The sequence below is a fragment of the Lytechinus pictus genome, chromosome 8, assembly GCF_037042905.1.
Source record: "Lytechinus pictus isolate F3 Inbred chromosome 8, Lp3.0, whole genome shotgun sequence".
Lineage (NCBI taxonomy): Eukaryota > Metazoa > Echinodermata > Echinoidea > Temnopleuroida > Toxopneustidae > Lytechinus > Lytechinus pictus.
In genome coordinates this window covers 33,278,102-33,295,359 of record NC_087252.1, presented here as the reverse complement: position 1 = coordinate 33,295,359, position 17,258 = coordinate 33,278,102, and the positions used below count along the sequence as shown (strand labels likewise).

The window sequence follows — 17,258 nt, the reverse complement described above, 5'->3', positions numbered from 1 at the left end:
CGAATGCATACACTTTTGTCAATCAGCTGTATCAAATTAAAAAATATTTTGAATGAAATTGGCATTCACCCCGTATCTACCCCGTTCATGGCTGACAATGTACGTCGTCGGGAAAACTCTTACAAAAGAGACACTTTTTAACCTTTGATGCTTGATATCATTTCTATAAACAAGGTTTGGTCAATGTCTTTGCCCCGGTTTGTTAGAAACAATAGCTCGCCGGAATGTTTTAATATCTTCGTCCGATAGCTATTGTCCTTTTAAAAGATATTGAGGTTGTTATACGGTTAAACTCTGTAGAATGGTAACGTTGCCTCACTGTTTTTCTTTATTGTAATTTATTGTATATATCTTTCCGAAAACGGCAACTCGGTATCGCTTCTCGGCCTTTTGGCTAAGATCATGTGTAGTATCTGTTCTTTTCAGCTTAATATCTGAAACGCGATTCACCGAATCGCTTGTATATTAAACTGATTTTTGAACTTAGGCCATGGAATAGGGGCTTGCTCCGTCCTGGCCACGGGTTGGCCCGGTATTGCAGTACCTCCGGGATCGGCCCACCCCTCAAGGGGTTAATCAAATACCAAAGAAAGAATGTTACTTTTCCTCCACCTGCATTACGCTGTTTTTCTTACTTTTTTCTTTCTTTTAGGGGGGGGGGAGCTCTTTCTTTCATTGTAAATTGAACATTGTATTCAACCATTTTCCATTTGTCTTTCTCGAAAAGAAATTGAATAAATTATTAAACAATTCCGTATCCACTACCTCAGTTTCACTGTTTCTATTTGTATTACCTCTTCGTCGTAGACGGCGGAGTTGCTGAGAAAGTCACACGCTTCTCGTGCTTGTAATCGATTCCACCGGTGATTTTTCTCAATTTTCAGGGGACTTCCCGAAAACGACCGGCTTTTTCAGTAGAGGCGGGCATTCTTTCGCCAGTCAAATAGTTCTTAAAGGTTAAGTAATATTTCTTACCAATTTGGACGAAGGAATTTCTGTGATTGTCCTTTCTGGAATCTATGCTGGATGGTGAATCGAATGCATACACTTTTGTCAATCAGCTGTATCAAATTAAAAAATCTTTTGAATGAAATTGGCATTCACCCCGTATCTACCCCGTTCATGGCTGACAATGTACGTCGTCGGGAAAACTCTTACAAAAGAGACACTTTTTAACCTTTGATGCTTGATATCATTTCTATAAACAAGGTTTGGTCAATGTCTTTGCCCCGGTTTGTTAGAAACAATAGCTCGCCGGAATGTTTTAATATCTTCGTCCGATAGCTATTGTCCTTTTAAAAGATATTGAGGTTGTTATACGGTTAAACTCTGTAGAATGGTAACGTTGCCTCACTGTTTTTCTTTATTGTAATTTATTGTATATAGCTTTCCGAAAACGGCAACTCGGTATCGCTTCTCGGCCTTTTGGCTAAGATCATGTGTAGTATCTGTTCTTTTCAGCTTAATATCTGAAACGCGATTCACCGAATCGCTTGTATATTAAACTGATTTTTGAACTTAGGCCATGGAATAGGGGCTTGCTCCGTCCTGGCCACGGGTTGGCCCGGTATTGCAGTACCTCCGGGATCGGCCCACCCCTCAAGGGGTTAATCAAATACCAAAGAAAGAATGTTACTTTTCCTCCACCTGCATTACGCTGTTTTTCTTACTTTTTTCTTTCTTTTAGGGGGGGGGGGAGCTCTTTCTTTCATTGTAAATTGAACATTGTATTCAACCATTTTCCATTTGTCTTTCTCGAAAAGAAATTGAATAAATTATTAAACAATTCCGTATCCACTACCTCAGTTTCACTGTTTCTATTTGTATTACCTCTTCGTCGTAGACGGCGGAGTTGCTGAGAAAGTCACACGCTTCTCGTGCTTGTAATCGATTCCACCGGTGATTTTTCTCAATTTTCAGGGGACTTCCCGAAAACGACCGGCTTTTTCAGTAGAGGCGGGCATTCTTTCGCCAGTCAAATAGTTCTTAAAGGTTAAGTAATATTTCTTACCAATTTGGACGAAGGAATTTCTGTGATTGTCCTTTCTGGAATCTATGCTGGATGGTGAATCGAATGCATACACTTTTGTCAATCAGCTGTATCAAATTAAAAAATATTTTGAATGAAATTGGCATTCACCCCGTATCTACCCCGTTCATGGCTGACAATGTACGTCGTCGGGAAAATTCTTACAAAAGAGACACTTTTTAACCTTTGATGCTTGATATCATTTCTATAAACAAGGTTTGGTCAATGTCTTTGCCCCGGTTTGTTAGAAACAATAGCTCGCCGGAATGTTTTAATATCTTCGTCCGATAGCTATTGTCCTTTTAAAAGATATTGAGGTTGTTATACGGTTAAACTCTGTAGAATGGTAACGTTGCCTCACTGTTTTTCTTTATTGTAATTTATTGTATATATCTTTCCGAAAACGGCAACTCGGTATCGCTTCTCGGCCTTTTGGCTAAGATCATGTGTAGTATATGTTCTTTTCAGCTTAATATCTGAAACGCGATTCACCGAATCGCTTGTATATTAAACTGATTTTTGAACTTAGGCCATGGAATAGGGGCTTGCTCCGTCCTGGCCACGGGTTGGCCCGGTATTGCAGTACCTCCGGGATCGGCCCACCCCTCAAGGGGTTAATCAAATACCAAAGAAAGAATGTTACTTTTCCTCCACCTGCATTACGCTGTTTTTCTTACTTTTTTCTTTCTTTTAGGGGGGGGGGGGGAGCTCTTTCTTTCATTGTAAATTGAACATTGTATTCAACCATTTTCCATTTGTCTTTCTCGAAAAGAAATTGAATAAATTATTAAACAATTCCGTATCCACTACCTCAGTTTCACTGTTTCTATTTGTATTACCTCTTCGTCGTAGACGGCGGAGTTGCTGAGAAAGTCACACGCTTCTCGTGCTTGTAATCGATTCCACCGGTGATTTTTCTCAATTTTCAGGGGACTTCCCGAAAACGACCGGCTTTTTCAGTAGAGGCGGGCATTCTTTCGCCAGTCAAATAGTTCTTAAAGGTTAAGTAATATTTCTTACCAATTTGGACGAAGGAATTTCTGTGATTGTCCTTTCTGGAATCTATGCTGGATGGTGAATCGAATGCATACACTTTTGTCAATCAGCTGTATCAAATTAAAAAATCTTTTGAATGAAATTGGCATTCACCCCGTATCTACCCCGTTCATGGCTGACAATGTACGTCGTCGGGAAAACTCTTACAAAAGAGACACTTTTTAACCTTTGATGCTTGATATCATTTCTATAAACAAGGTTTGGTCAATGTCTTTGCCCCGGTTTGTTAGAAACAATAGCTCGCCGGAATGTTTTAATATCTTCGTCCGATAGCTATTGTCCTTTTAAAAGATATTGAGGTTGTTATACGGTTAAACTCTGTAGAATGGTAACGTTGCCTCACTGTTTTTCTTTATTGTAATTTATTGTATATATCTTTCCGAAAACGGCAACTCGGTATCGCTTCTCGGCCTTTTGGCTAAGATCATGTGTAGTATCTGTTCTTTTCAGCTTAATATCTGAAACGCGATTCACCGAATCGCTTGTATATTAAACTGATTTTTGAACTTAGGCCATGGAAAAGGGGCTTGCTCCGTCCTGGCCACGGGTTGGCCCGGTATTGCAGTACCTCCGGGATCGGCCCACCCCTCAAGGGGTTAATCAAATACCAAAGAAAGAATGTTACTTTTCCTCCACCTGCATTACGCTGTTTTTCTTACTTTTTTCTTTCTTTTAGGGGGGGGGGGGGGAGCTCTTTCTTTCATTGTAAATTGAACATTGTATTCAACCATTTTCCATTTGTCTTTCTCGAAAAGAAATTGAATAAATTATTAAACAATTCCGTATCCACTACCTCAGTTTCACTGTTTCTATTTGTATTACCTCTTCGTCGTAGACGGCGGAGTTGCTGAGAAAGTCACACGCTTCTCGTGCTTGTAATCGATTCCACCGGTGATTTTTCTCAATTTTCAGGGGACTTCCCGAAAACGACCGGCTTTTTCAGTAGAGGCGGGCATTCTTTCGCCAGTCAAATAGTTCTTAAAGGTTAAGTAATATTTCTTACCAATTTGGACGAAGGAATTTCTGTGATTGTCCTTTCTGGAATCTATGCTGGATGGTGAATCGAATGCATACACTTTTGTCAATCAGCTGTATCAAATTAAAAAATCTTTTGAATGAAATTGGCATTCACCCCGTATCTACCCCGTTCATGGCTGACAATGTACGTCGTCGGGAAAACTCTTACAAAAGAGACACTTTTTAACCTTTGATGCTTGATATCATTTCTATAAACAAGGTTTGGTCAATGTCTTTGCCCCGGTTTGTTAGAAACAATAGCTCGCCGGAATGTTTTAATATCTTCGTCCGATAGCTATTGTCCTTTTAAAAGATATTGAGGTTGTTATACGGTTAAACTCTGTAGAATGGTAACGTTGCCTCACTGTTTTTCTTTATTGTAATTTATTGTATATAGCTTTCCGAAAACGGCAACTCGGTATCGCTTCTCGGCCTTTTGGCTAAGATCATGTGTAGTATCTGTTCTTTTCAGCTTAATATCTGAAACGCGATTCACCGAATCGCTTGTATATTAAACTGATTTTTGAACTTAGGCCATGGAATAGGGGCTTGCTCCGTCCTGGCCACGGGTTGGCCCGGTATTGCAGTACCTCCGGGATCGGCCCACCCCTCAAGGGGTTAATCAAATACCAAAGAAAGAATGTTACTTTTCCTCCACCTGCATTACGCTGTTTTTCTTACTTTTTTCTTTCTTTTAGGGGGGGGGGGGAGCTCTTTCTTTCATTGTAAATTGAACATTGTATTCAACCATTTTCCATTTGTCTTTCTCGAAAAGAAATTGAATAAATTATTAAACAATTCCGTATCCACTACCTCAGTTTCACTGTTTCTATTTGTATTACATCTTCGTCGTAGACGGCGGAGTTGCTGAGAAAGTCACACGCTTCTCGTGCTTGTAATCGATTCCACCGGTGATTTTTCTCAATTTTCAGGGGACTTCCCGAAAACGACCGGCTTTTTCAGTAGAGGCGGGCATTCTTTCGCCAGTCAAATAGTTCTTAAAAGTTAAGTAATATTTCTTACCAATTTGGACGAAGGAATTTCTGTGATTGTCCTTTCTGGAATCTATGCTGGATGGTGAATCGAATGCATACACTTTTGTCAATCAGCTGTATCAAATTAAAAAATCTTTTGAATGAAATTGGCATTCACCCCGTATCTACCCGTTCATGGCTGACAATGTACGTCGTCGAGAAAACTCTTACAAAAGAGACACTTTTTAACCTTTGATGCTTGATATCATTTCTATAAACAAGGTTTGGTCAATGTCTTTGCCCCGGTTTGTTAGAAACAATAGCTCGCCGGAATGTGTTAATATCTTCGTCCGATAGCTATTGTCCTTTTAAAAGATATTGAGGTTGTTATACGGTTAAACTCTGTAGAATGGTAACGTTGTCTCACTGTTTTTCTTTATTGTAATTTATTGTATATAGCTTTCCGAAAACGGCAACTCGGTATCGCTTCTCGGCCTTTTGGCTAAGATCATGTGTAGTATCTGTTCTTTTCAGCTTAATATCTGAAACGCGATTCACCGAATCGCTTGTATATTAAACTGATTTTTGAACTTAGGCCATGGAATAGGGGCTTGCTCCGTCCTGGCCACGGGTTGGCCCGGTATTGCAGTACCTCCGGGATCGGCCCACCCCTCAAGGGGTTAATAAAATACCAAAGAAAGAATGTTACTTTTCCTCCACCTGAATTACGCTGTTTTTCTTACTTTTTTTTTTCTTGTAGGGGGGGGGGAGCTCTTTCTTTCATTGTAAATTGAACATTGTATTCAACCATTTTCCATTTGTCTTTCTCGAAAAGAAATTGAATAAATTATTAAACAATTCCGTATCCACTACCTCAGTTTCACTGTTTCTATTTGTATTACATCTTCGTCCTAGACGGCGGAGTTGCTGAGAAAGTCACACGCTTCTCGTGCTTGTAATCGATTCCACCGGTGATTTTTCTCAATTTTCAGGGGACTTCCCGAAAACGACCGGCTTTTTCAGTAGAGGCGGGCATTCTTTCGCCAGTCAAATAGTTCTTAAAAGTTAAGTAATATTTCTTACCAATTTGGACGAAGGAATTTCTGTGATTGTCCTTTCTGGAATCTATGCTGGATGGTGAATCGAATGCATACACTTTTGTCAATCAGCTGTATCAAATTAAAAAATCTTTTGAATGAAATTGGCATTCACCCCGTATCTACCCGTTCATGGCTGACAATGTACGTCGTCGAGAAAACTCTTACAAAAGAGACACTTTTTAACCTTTGATGCTTGATATCATTTCTATAAACAAGGTTTGGTCAATGTCTTTGCCCCGGTTTGTTAGAAACAATAGCTCGCCGGAATGTGTTAATATCTTCGTCCGATAGCTATTGTCCTTTTAAAAGATATTGAGGTTGTTATACGGTTAAACTCTGTAGAATGGTAACGTTGCCTCACTGTTTTTCTTTATTGTAATTTATTGTATATAGCTTTCCGAAAACGGCAACTCGGTATCGCTTCTCGGCCTTTTGGCTAAGATCATGTGTAGTATCTGTTCTTTTCAGCTTAATATCTGAAACGCGATTCACCGAATCGCTTGTATATTAAACTGATTTTTGAACTTAGGCCATGGAATAGGGGCTTGCTCCGTCCTGGCCACGGGTTGGCCCGGTATTGCAGTACCTCCGGGATCGGCCCACCCCTCAAGGGGTTAATAAAATACCAAAGAAAGAATGTTACTTTTCCTCCACCTGAATTACGCTGTTTTTCTTACTTTTTTTTTTCTTGTAGGGGGGGGGGGGAGCTCTTTCTTTCATTGTAAATTGAACATTGTATTCAACCATTTTCCATTTGTCTTTCTCGAAAAGAAATTGAATAAATTATTAAACAATTCCGTATCCACTACCTCAGTTTCACTGTTTCTATTTGTATTACATCTTCGTCGTAGACGGCGGAGTTGCTGAGAAAGTCACACGCTTCTCGTGCTTGTAATCGATTCCACCGGTGATTTTTCTCAATTTTCAGGGGACTTCCCGAAAACGACCGGCTTTTTCAGTAGAGGCGGGCATTCTTTCGCCAGTCAAATAGTTCTTAAAAGTTAAGTAATATTTCTTACCAATTTGGACGAAGGAATTTCTGTGATTGTCCTTTCTGGAATCTATGCTGGATGGTGAATCGAATGCATACACTTTTGTCAATCAGCTGTATCAAATTAAAAAATCTTTTGAATGAAATTGGCATTCACCCCGTATCTACCCGTTCATGGCTGACAATGTACGTCGTCGAGAAAACTCTTACAAAAGAGACACTTTTTAACCTTTGATGCTTGATATCATTTCTATAAACAAGGTTTGGTCAATGTCTTTGCCCCGGTTTGTTAGAAACAATAGCTCGCCGGAATGTGTTAATATCTTCGTCCGATAGCTATTGTCCTTTTAAAAGATATTGAGGTTGTTATACGGTTAAACTCTGTAGAATGGTAACGTTGCCTCACTGTTTTTCTTTATTGTAATTTATTGTATATAGCTTTCCGAAAACGGCAACTCGGTATCGCTTCTCGGCCTTTTGGCTAAGATCATGTGTAGTATCTGTTCTTTTCAGCTTAATATCTGAAACGCGATTCACCGAATCGCTTGTATATTAAACTGATTTTTGAACTTAGGCCATGGAATAGGGGCTTGCTCCGTCCTGGCCACGGGTTGGCCCGGTATTGCAGTACCTCCGGGATCGGCCCACCCCTCAAGGGGTTAATAAAATACCAAAGAAAGAATGTTACTTTTCCTCCACCTGAATTACGCTGTTTTTCTTACTTTTTTTTTTCTTGTAGGGGGGGGGGGGAGCTCTTTCTTTCATTGTAAATTGAACATTGTATTCAACCATTTTCCATTTGTCTTTCTCGAAAAGAAATTGAATAAATTATTAAACAATTCCGTATCCACTACCTCAGTTTCACTGTTTCTATTTGTATTACATCTTCGTCGTAGACGGCGGAGTTGCTGAGAAAGTCACACGCTTCTCGTGCTTGTAATCGATTCCACCGGTGATTTTTCTCAATTTTCAGGGGACTTCCCGAAAACGACCGGCTTTTTCAGTAGAGGCGGGCATTCTTTCGCCAGTCAAATAGTTCTTAAAAGTTAAGTAATATTTCTTACCAATTTGGACGAAGGAATTTCTGTGATTGTCCTTTCTGGAATCTATGCTGGATGGTGAATCGAATGCATACACTTTTGTCAATCAGCTGTATCAAATTAAAAAATCTTTTGAATGAAATTGGCATTCACCCCGTATCTACCCGTTCATGGCTGACAATGTACGTCGTCGAGAAAACTCTTACAAAAGAGACACTTTTTAACCTTTGATGCTTGATATCATTTCTATAAACAAGGTTTGGTCAATGTCTTTGCCCCGGTTTGTTAGAAACAATAGCTCGCCGGAATGTGTTAATATCTTCGTCCGATAGCTATTGTCCTTTTAAAAGATATTGAGGTTGTTATACGGTTAAACTCTGTAGAATGGTAACGTTGCCTCACTGTTTTTCTTTATTGTAATTTATTGTATATAGCTTTCCGAAAACGGCAACTCGGTATCGCTTCTCGGCCTTTTGGCTAAGATCATGTGTAGTATCTGTTCTTTTCAGCTTAATATCTGAAACGCGATTCACCGAATCGCTTGTATATTAAACTGATTTTTGAACTTAGGCCATGGAATAGGGGCTTGCTCCGTCCTGGCCACGGGTTGGCCCGGTATTGCAGTACCTCCGGGATCGGCCCACCCCTCAAGGGGTTAATAAAATACCAAAGAAAGAATGTTACTTTTCCTCCACCTGAATTACGCTGTTTTTCTTACTTTTTTTTTTCTTGTAGGGGGGGGGGGGAGCTCTTTCTTTCATTGTAAATTGAACATTGTATTCAACCATTTTCCATTTGTCTTTCTCGAAAAGAAATTGAATAAATTATTAAACAATTCCGTATCCACTACCTCAGTTTCACTGTTTCTATTTGTATTACATCTTCGTCGTAGACGGCGGAGTTGCTGAGAAAGTCACACGCTTCTCGTGCTTGTAATCGATTCCACCGGTGATTTTTCTCAATTTTCAGGGGACTTCCCGAAAACGACCGGCTTTTTCAGTAGAGGCGGGCATTCTTTCGCCAGTCAAATAGTTCTTAAAAGTTAAGTAATATTTCTTACCAATTTGGACGAAGGAATTTCTGTGATTGTCCTTTCTGGAATCTATGCTGGATGGTGAATCGAATGCATACACTTTTGTCAATCAGCTGTATCAAATTAAAAAATCTTTTGAATGAAATTGGCATTCACCCCGTATCTACCCGTTCATGGCTGACAATGTACGTCGTCGAGAAAACTCTTACAAAAGAGACACTTTTTAACCTTTGATGCTTGATATCATTTCTATAAACAAGGTTTGGTCAATGTCTTTGCCCCGGTTTGTTAGAAACAATAGCTCGCCGGAATGTGTTAATATCTTCGTCCGATAGCTATTGTCCTTTTAAAAGATATTGAGGTTGTTATACGGTTAAACTCTGTAGAATGGTAACGTTGCCTCACTGTTTTTCTTTATTGTAATTTATTGTATATAGCTTTCCGAAAACGGCAACTCGGTATCGCTTCTCGGCCTTTTGGCTAAGATCATGTGTAGTATCTGTTCTTTTCAGCTTAATATCTGAAACGCGATTCACCGAATCGCTTGTATATTAAACTGATTTTTGAACTTAGGCCATGGAATAGGGGCTTGCTCCGTCCTGGCCACGGGTTGGCCCGGTATTGCAGTACCTCCGGGATCGGCCCACCCCTCAAGGGGTTAATAAAATACCAAAGAAAGAATGTTACTTTTCCTCCACCTGAATTACGCTGTTTTTCTTACTTTTTTTTTTCTTGTAGGGGGGGGGGGGGAGCTCTTTCTTTCATTGTAAATTGAACATTGTATTCAACCATTTTCCATTTGTCTTTCTCGAAAAGAAATTGAATAAATTATTAAACAATTCCGTATCCACTACCTCAGTTTCACTGTTTCTATTTGTATTACATCTTCGTCGTAGACGGCGGAGTTGCTGAGAAAGTCACACGCTTCTCGTGCTTGTAATCGATTCCACCGGTGATTTTTCTCAATTTTCAGGGGACTTCCCGAAAACGACCGGCTTTTTCAGTAGAGGCGGGCATTCTTTCGCCAGTCAAATAGTTCTTAAAAGTTAAGTAATATTTCTTACCAATTTGGACGAAGGAATTTCTGTGATTGTCCTTTCTGGAATCTATGCTGGATGGTGAATCGAATGCATACACTTTTGTCAATCAGCTGTATCAAATTAAAAAATCTTTTGAATGAAATTGGCATTCACCCCGTATCTACCCGTTCATGGCTGACAATGTACGTCGTCGAGAAAACTCTTACAAAAGAGACACTTTTTAACCTTTGATGCTTGATATCATTTCTATAAACAAGGTTTGGTCAATGTCTTTGCCCCGGTTTGTTAGAAACAATAGCTCGCCGGAATGTGTTAATATCTTCGTCCGATAGCTATTGTCCTTTTAAAAGATATTGAGGTTGTTATACGGTTAAACTCTGTAGAATGGTAACGTTGCCTCACTGTTTTTCTTTATTGTAATTTATTGTATATAGCTTTCCGAAAACGGCAACTCGGTATCGCTTCTCGGCCTTTTGGCTAAGATCATGTGTAGTATCTGTTCTTTTCAGCTTAATATCTGAAACGCGATTCACCGAATCGCTTGTATATTAAACTGATTTTTGAACTTAGGCCATGGAATAGGGGCTTGCTCCGTCCTGGCCACGGGTTGGCCCGGTATTGCAGTACCTCCGGGATCGGCCCACCCCTCAAGGGGTTAATAAAATACCAAAGAAAGAATGTTACTTTTCCTCCACCTGAATTACGCTGTTTTTCTTACTTTTTTTTTTCTTGTAGGGGGGGGGGGGGAGCTCTTTCTTTCATTGTAAATTGAACATTGTATTCAACCATTTTCCATTTGTCTTTCTCGAAAAGAAATTGAATAAATTATTAAACAATTCCGTATCCACTACCTCAGTTTCACTGTTTCTATTTGTATTACATCTTCGTCGTAGACGGCGGAGTTGCTGAGAAAGTCACACGCTTCTCGTGCTTGTAATCGATTCCACCGGTGATTTTTCTCAATTTTCAGGGGACTTCCCGAAAACGACCGGCTTTTTCAGTAGAGGCGGGCATTCTTTCGCCAGTCAAATAGTTCTTAAAAGTTAAGTAATATTTCTTACCAATTTGGACGAAGGAATTTCTGTGATTGTCCTTTCTGGAATCTATGCTGGATGGTGAATCGAATGCATACACTTTTGTCAATCAGCTGTATCAAATTAAAAAATCTTTTGAATGAAATTGGCATTCACCCCGTATCTACCCGTTCATGGCTGACAATGTACGTCGTCGAGAAAACTCTTACAAAAGAGACACTTTTTAACCTTTGATGCTTGATATCATTTCTATAAACAAGGTTTGGTCAATGTCTTTGCCCCGGTTTGTTAGAAACAATAGCTCGCCGGAATGTGTTAATATCTTCGTCCGATAGCTATTGTCCTTTTAAAAGATATTGAGGTTGTTATACGGTTAAACTCTGTAGAATGGTAACGTTGCCTCACTGTTTTTCTTTATTGTAATTTATTGTATATAGCTTTCCGAAAACGGCAACTCGGTATCGCTTCTCGGCCTTTTGGCTAAGATCATGTGTAGTATCTGTTCTTTTCAGCTTAATATCTGAAACGCGATTCACCGAATCGCTTGTATATTAAACTGATTTTTGAACTTAGGCCATGGAATAGGGGCTTGCTCCGTCCTGGCCACGGGTTGGCCCGGTATTGCAGTACCTCCGGGATCGGCCCACCCCTCAAGGGGTTAATAAAATACCAAAGAAAGAATGTTACTTTTCCTCCACCTGAATTACGCTGTTTTTCTTACTTTTTTTTTTCTTGTAGGGGGGGGGGGGAGCTCTTTCTTTCATTGTAAATTGAACATTGTATTCAACCATTTTCCATTTGTCTTTCTCGAAAAGAAATTGAATAAATTATTAAACAATTCCGTATCCACTACCTCAGTTTCACTGTTTCTATTTGTATTACATCTTCGTCGTAGACGGCGGAGTTGCTGAGAAAGTCACACGCTTCTCGTGCTTGTAATCGATTCCACCGGTGATTTTTCTCAATTTTCAGGGGACTTCCCGAAAACGACCGGCTTTTTCAGTAGAGGCGGGCATTCTTTCGCCAGTCAAATAGTTCTTAAAAGTTAAGTAATATTTCTTACCAATTTGGACGAAGGAATTTCTGTGATTGTCCTTTCTGGAATCTATGCTGGATGGTGAATCGAATGCATACACTTTTGTCAATCAGCTGTATCAAATTAAAAAATCTTTTGAATGAAATTGGCATTCACCCCGTATCTACCCGTTCATGGCTGACAATGTACGTCGTCGAGAAAACTCTTACAAAAGAGACACTTTTTAACCTTTGATGCTTGATATCATTTCTATAAACAAGGTTTGGTCAATGTCTTTGCCCCGGTTTGTTAGAAACAATAGCTCGCCGGAATGTGTTAATATCTTCGTCCGATAGCTATTGTCCTTTTAAAAGATATTGAGGTTGTTATACGGTTAAACTCTGTAGAATGGTAACGTTGCCTCACTGTTTTTCTTTATTGTAATTTATTGTATATAGCTTTCCGAAAACGGCAACTCGGTATCGCTTCTCGGCCTTTTGGCTAAGATCATGTGTAGTATCTGTTCTTTTCAGCTTAATATCTGAAACGCGATTCACCGAATCGCTTGTATATTAAACTGATTTTTGAACTTAGGCCATGGAATAGGGGCTTGCTCCGTCCTGGCCACGGGTTGGCCCGGTATTGCAGTACCTCCGGGATCGGCCCACCCCTCAAGGGGTTAATAAAATACCAAAGAAAGAATGTTACTTTTCCTCCACCTGAATTACGCTGTTTTTCTTACTTTTTTTTTTCTTGTAGGGGGGGGGGGGAGCTCTTTCTTTCATTGTAAATTGAACATTGTATTCAACCATTTTCCATTTGTCTTTCTCGAAAAGAAATTGAATAAATTATTAAACAATTCCGTATCCACTACCTCAGTTTCACTGTTTCTATTTGTATTACATCTTCGTCGTAGACGGCGGAGTTGCTGAGAAAGTCACACGCTTCTCGTGCTTGTAATCGATTCCACCGGTGATTTTTCTCAATTTTCAGGGGACTTCCCGAAAACGACCGGCATTTTCAGTAGAGGCGGGCATTCTTTCGCCAGTCAAATAGTTCTTAAAAGTTAAGTAATATTTCTTACCAATTTGGACGAAGGAATTTCTGTGATTGTCCTTTCTGGAATCTATGCTGGATGGTGAATCGAATGCATACACTTTTGTCAATCAGCTGTATCAAATTAAAAAATCTTTTGAATGAAATTGGCATTCACCCCGTATCTACCCGTTCATGGCTGACAATGTACGTCGTCGAGAAAACTCTTACAAAAGAGACACTTTTTAACCTTTGATGCTTGATATCATTTCTATAAACAAGGTTTGGTCAATGTCTTTGCCCCGGTTTGTTAGAAACAATAGCTCGCCGGAATGTGTTAATATCTTCGTCCGATAGCTATTGTCCTTTTAAAAGATATTGAGGTTGTTATACGGTTAAACTCTGTAGAATGGTAACGTTGCCTCACTGTTTTTCTTTATTGTAATTTATTGTATATAGCTTTCCGAAAACGGCAACTCGGTATCGCTTCTCGGCCTTTTGGCTAAGATCATGTGTAGTATCTGTTCTTTTCAGCTTAATATCTGAAACGCGATTCACCGAATCGCTTGTATATTAAACTGATTTTTGAACTTAGGCCATGGAATAGGGGCTTGCTCCGTCCTGGCCACGGGTTGGCCCGGTATTGCAGTACCTCCGGGATCGGCCCACCCCTCAAGGGGTTAATAAAATACCAAAGAAAGAATGTTACTTTTCCTCCACCTGAATTACGCTGTTTTTCTTACTTTTTTTTTTCTTGTAGGGGGGGGGGGGAGCTCTTTCTTTCATTGTAAATTGAACATTGTATTCAACCATTTTCCATTTGTCTTTCTCGAAAAGAAATTGAATAAATTATTAAACAATTCCGTATCCACTACCTCAGTTTCACTGTTTCTATTTGTATTACATCTTCGTCGTAGACGGCGGAGTTGCTGAGAAAGTCACACGCTTCTCGTGCTTGTAATCGATTCCACCGGTGATTTTTCTCAATTTTCAGGGGACTTCCCGAAAACGACCGGCTTTTTCAGTAGAGGCGGGCATTCTTTCGCCAGTCAAATAGTTCTTAAAAGTTAAGTAATATTTCTTACCAATTTGGACGAAGGAATTTCTGTGATTGTCCTTTCTGGAATCTATGCTGGATGGTGAATCGAATGCATACACTTTTGTCAATCAGCTGTATCAAATTAAAAAATCTTTTGAATGAAATTGGCATTCACCCCGTATCTACCCGTTCATGGCTGACAATGTACGTCGTCGAGAAAACTCTTACAAAAGAGACACTTTTTAACCTTTGATGCTTGATATCATTTCTATAAACAAGGTTTGGTCAATGTCTTTGCCCCGGTTTGTTAGAAACAATAGCTCGCCGGAATGTGTTAATATCTTCGTCCGATAGCTATTGTCCTTTTAAAAGATATTGAGGTTGTTATACGGTTAAACTCTGTAGAATGGTAACGTTGCCTCACTGTTTTTCTTTATTGTAATTTATTGTATATAGCTTTCCGAAAACGGCAACTCGGTATCGCTTCTCGGCCTTTTGGCTAAGATCATGTGTAGTATCTGTTCTTTTCAGCTTAATATCTGAAACGCGATTCACCGAATCGCTTGTATATTAAACTGATTTTTGAACTTAGGCCATGGAATAGGGGCTTGCTCCGTCCTGGCCACGGGTTGGCCCGGTATTGCAGTACCTCCGGGATCGGCCCACCCCTCAAGGGGTTAATAAAATACCAAAGAAAGAATGTTACTTTTCCTCCACCTGAATTACGCTGTTTTTCTTACTTTTTTTTTTCTTGTAGGGGGGGGGGGGGAGCTCTTTCTTTCATTGTAAATTGAACATTGTATTCAACCATTTTCCATTTGTCTTTCTCGAAAAGAAATTGAATAAATTATTAAACAATTCCGTATCCACTACCTCAGTTTCACTGTTTCTATTTGTATTACATCTTCGTCGTAGACGGCGGAGTTGCTGAGAAAGTCACACGCTTCTCGTGCTTGTAATCGATTCCACCGGTGATTTTTCTCAATTTTCAGGGGACTTCCCGAAAACGACCGGCTTTTTCAGTAGAGGCGGGCATTCTTTCGCCAGTCAAATAGTTCTTAAAAGTTAAGTAATATTTCTTACCAATTTGGACGAAGGAATTTCTGTGATTGTCCTTTCTGGAATCTATGCTGGATGGTGAATCGAATGCATACACTTTTGTCAATCAGCTGTATCAAATTAAAAAATCTTTTGAATGAAATTGGCATTCACCCCGTATCTACCCGTTCATGGCTGACAATGTACGTCGTCGAGAAAACTCTTACAAAAGAGACACTTTTTAACCTTTGATGCTTGATATCATTTCTATAAACAAGGTTTGGTCAATGTCTTTGCCCCGGTTTGTTAGAAACAATAGCTCGCCGGAATGTGTTAATATCTTCGTCCGATAGCTATTGTCCTTTTAAAAGATATTGAGGTTGTTATACGGTTAAACTCTGTAGAATGGTAACGTTGCCTCACTGTTTTTCTTTATTGTAATTTATTGTATATAGCTTTCCGAAAACGGCAACTCGGTATCGCTTCTCGGCCTTTTGGCTAAGATCATGTGTAGTATCTGTTCTTTTCAGCTTAATATCTGAAACGCGATTCACCGAATCGCTTGTATATTAAACTGATTTTTGAACTTAGGCCATGGAATAGGGGCTTGCTCCGTCCTGGCCACGGGTTGGCCCGGTATTGCAGTACCTCCGGGATCGGCCCACCCCTCAAGGGGTTAATAAAATACCAAAGAAAGAATGTTACTTTTCCTCCACCTGAATTACGCTGTTTTTCTTACTTTTTTTTTTCTTGTAGGGGGGGGGGGGAGCTCTTTCTTTCATTGTAAATTGAACATTGTATTCAACCATTTTCCATTTGTCTTTCTCGAAAAGAAATTGAATAAATTATTAAACAATTCCGTATCCACTACCTCAGTTTCACTGTTTCTATTTGTATTACATCTTCGTCGTAGACGGCGGAGTTGCTGAGAAAGTCACACGCTTCTCGTGCTTGTAATCGATTCCACCGGTGATTTTTCTCAATTTTCAGGGGACTTCCCGAAAACGACCGGCTTTTTCAGTAGAGGCGGGCATTCTTTCGCCAGTCAAATAGTTCTTAAAAGTTAAGTAATATTTCTTACCAATTTGGACGAAGGAATTTCTGTGATTGTCCTTTCTGGAATCTATGCTGGATGGTGAATCGAATGCATACACTTTTGTCAATCAGCTGTATCAAATTAAAAAATCTTTTGAATGAAATTGGCATTCACCCCGTATCTACCCGTTCATGGCTGACAATGTACGTCGTCGAGAAAACTCTTACAAAAGAGACACTTTTTAACCTTTGATGCTTGATATCATTTCTATAAACAAGGTTTGGTCAATGTCTTTGCCCCGGTTTGTTAGAAACAATAGCTCGCCGGAATGTGTTAATATCTTCGTCCGATAGCTATTGTCCTTTTAAAAGATATTGAGGTTGTTATACGGTTAAACTCTGTAGAATGGTAACGTTGCCTCACTGTTTTTCTTTATTGTAATTTATTGTATATAGCTTTCCGAAAACGGCAACTCGGTATCGCTTCTCGGCCTTTTGGCTAAGATCATGTGTAGTATCTGTTCTTTTCAGCTTAATATCTGAAACGCGATTCACCGAATCGCTTGTATATTAAACTGATTTTTGAACTTAGGCCATGGAATAGGGGCTTGCTCCGTCCTGGCCACGGGTTGGCCCGGTATTGCAGTACCTCCGGGATCGGCCCACCCCTCAAGGGGTTAATAAAATACCAAAGAAAGAATGTTACTTTTCCTCCACCTGAATTACGCTGTTTTTCTTACTTTTTTTTTTCTTGTAGGGGGGGGGGGGGAGCTCTTTCTTTC

The 17,258-nt window shown here is 39.7% G+C and overlaps 17 non-coding genes across 17 annotated transcripts; all 17 read left to right on the top strand.

The window, feature by feature from the left end:
• The first annotated feature begins 374 nt into the window (after window positions 1–374).
• On the top strand, window positions 375–566 carry LOC135155323 (U2 spliceosomal RNA). Its single transcript, XR_010294529.1, has one exon. It is a non-coding gene; the product is annotated as a U2 spliceosomal RNA (small nuclear RNA).
• An 843-nt stretch (window positions 567–1,409) lies between these two features.
• LOC135155322 (U2 spliceosomal RNA) lies at window positions 1,410–1,601 on the top strand. Its single transcript, XR_010294528.1, has one exon. It is a non-coding gene; the product is annotated as a U2 spliceosomal RNA (small nuclear RNA).
• An 844-nt stretch (window positions 1,602–2,445) lies between these two features.
• LOC135155335 (U2 spliceosomal RNA) lies at window positions 2,446–2,637 on the top strand. The gene has a single exon (XR_010294542.1). It is a non-coding gene; the product is annotated as a U2 spliceosomal RNA (small nuclear RNA).
• Window positions 2,638–3,483: 846 nt separating this feature from the next.
• Window positions 3,484–3,675, top strand: LOC135155331 (U2 spliceosomal RNA). Its single transcript, XR_010294538.1, has one exon. It is a non-coding gene; the product is annotated as a U2 spliceosomal RNA (small nuclear RNA).
• An 847-nt stretch (window positions 3,676–4,522) lies between these two features.
• LOC135155321 (U2 spliceosomal RNA) lies at window positions 4,523–4,714 on the top strand. The gene has a single exon (XR_010294527.1). It is a non-coding gene; the product is annotated as a U2 spliceosomal RNA (small nuclear RNA).
• An 844-nt stretch (window positions 4,715–5,558) lies between these two features.
• Window positions 5,559–5,750, top strand: LOC129267502 (U2 spliceosomal RNA). Its single transcript, XR_008585196.2, has one exon. It is a non-coding gene; the product is annotated as a U2 spliceosomal RNA (small nuclear RNA).
• An 842-nt stretch (window positions 5,751–6,592) lies between these two features.
• On the top strand, window positions 6,593–6,784 carry LOC129267469 (U2 spliceosomal RNA). The gene has a single exon (XR_008585166.2). It is a non-coding gene; the product is annotated as a U2 spliceosomal RNA (small nuclear RNA).
• An 844-nt stretch (window positions 6,785–7,628) lies between these two features.
• On the top strand, window positions 7,629–7,820 carry LOC129267483 (U2 spliceosomal RNA). The gene has a single exon (XR_008585179.2). It is a non-coding gene; the product is annotated as a U2 spliceosomal RNA (small nuclear RNA).
• Window positions 7,821–8,664: 844 nt separating this feature from the next.
• On the top strand, window positions 8,665–8,856 carry LOC129267481 (U2 spliceosomal RNA). Its single transcript, XR_008585177.2, has one exon. It is a non-coding gene; the product is annotated as a U2 spliceosomal RNA (small nuclear RNA).
• An 844-nt stretch (window positions 8,857–9,700) lies between these two features.
• On the top strand, window positions 9,701–9,892 carry LOC129267492 (U2 spliceosomal RNA). Its single transcript, XR_008585188.2, has one exon. It is a non-coding gene; the product is annotated as a U2 spliceosomal RNA (small nuclear RNA).
• An 845-nt stretch (window positions 9,893–10,737) lies between these two features.
• On the top strand, window positions 10,738–10,929 carry LOC135155380 (U2 spliceosomal RNA). The gene has a single exon (XR_010294584.1). It is a non-coding gene; the product is annotated as a U2 spliceosomal RNA (small nuclear RNA).
• Window positions 10,930–11,774: 845 nt separating this feature from the next.
• On the top strand, window positions 11,775–11,966 carry LOC135155379 (U2 spliceosomal RNA). Its single transcript, XR_010294583.1, has one exon. It is a non-coding gene; the product is annotated as a U2 spliceosomal RNA (small nuclear RNA).
• Window positions 11,967–12,810: 844 nt separating this feature from the next.
• Window positions 12,811–13,002, top strand: LOC135155378 (U2 spliceosomal RNA). The gene has a single exon (XR_010294582.1). It is a non-coding gene; the product is annotated as a U2 spliceosomal RNA (small nuclear RNA).
• Window positions 13,003–13,846: 844 nt separating this feature from the next.
• Window positions 13,847–14,038, top strand: LOC135155377 (U2 spliceosomal RNA). The gene has a single exon (XR_010294581.1). It is a non-coding gene; the product is annotated as a U2 spliceosomal RNA (small nuclear RNA).
• Window positions 14,039–14,882: 844 nt separating this feature from the next.
• On the top strand, window positions 14,883–15,074 carry LOC135155376 (U2 spliceosomal RNA). Its single transcript, XR_010294580.1, has one exon. It is a non-coding gene; the product is annotated as a U2 spliceosomal RNA (small nuclear RNA).
• An 845-nt stretch (window positions 15,075–15,919) lies between these two features.
• On the top strand, window positions 15,920–16,111 carry LOC135155375 (U2 spliceosomal RNA). The gene has a single exon (XR_010294579.1). It is a non-coding gene; the product is annotated as a U2 spliceosomal RNA (small nuclear RNA).
• An 844-nt stretch (window positions 16,112–16,955) lies between these two features.
• LOC135155374 (U2 spliceosomal RNA) lies at window positions 16,956–17,147 on the top strand. Its single transcript, XR_010294578.1, has one exon. It is a non-coding gene; the product is annotated as a U2 spliceosomal RNA (small nuclear RNA).
• The last annotated feature ends 111 nt before the right edge of the window (window positions 17,148–17,258 follow it).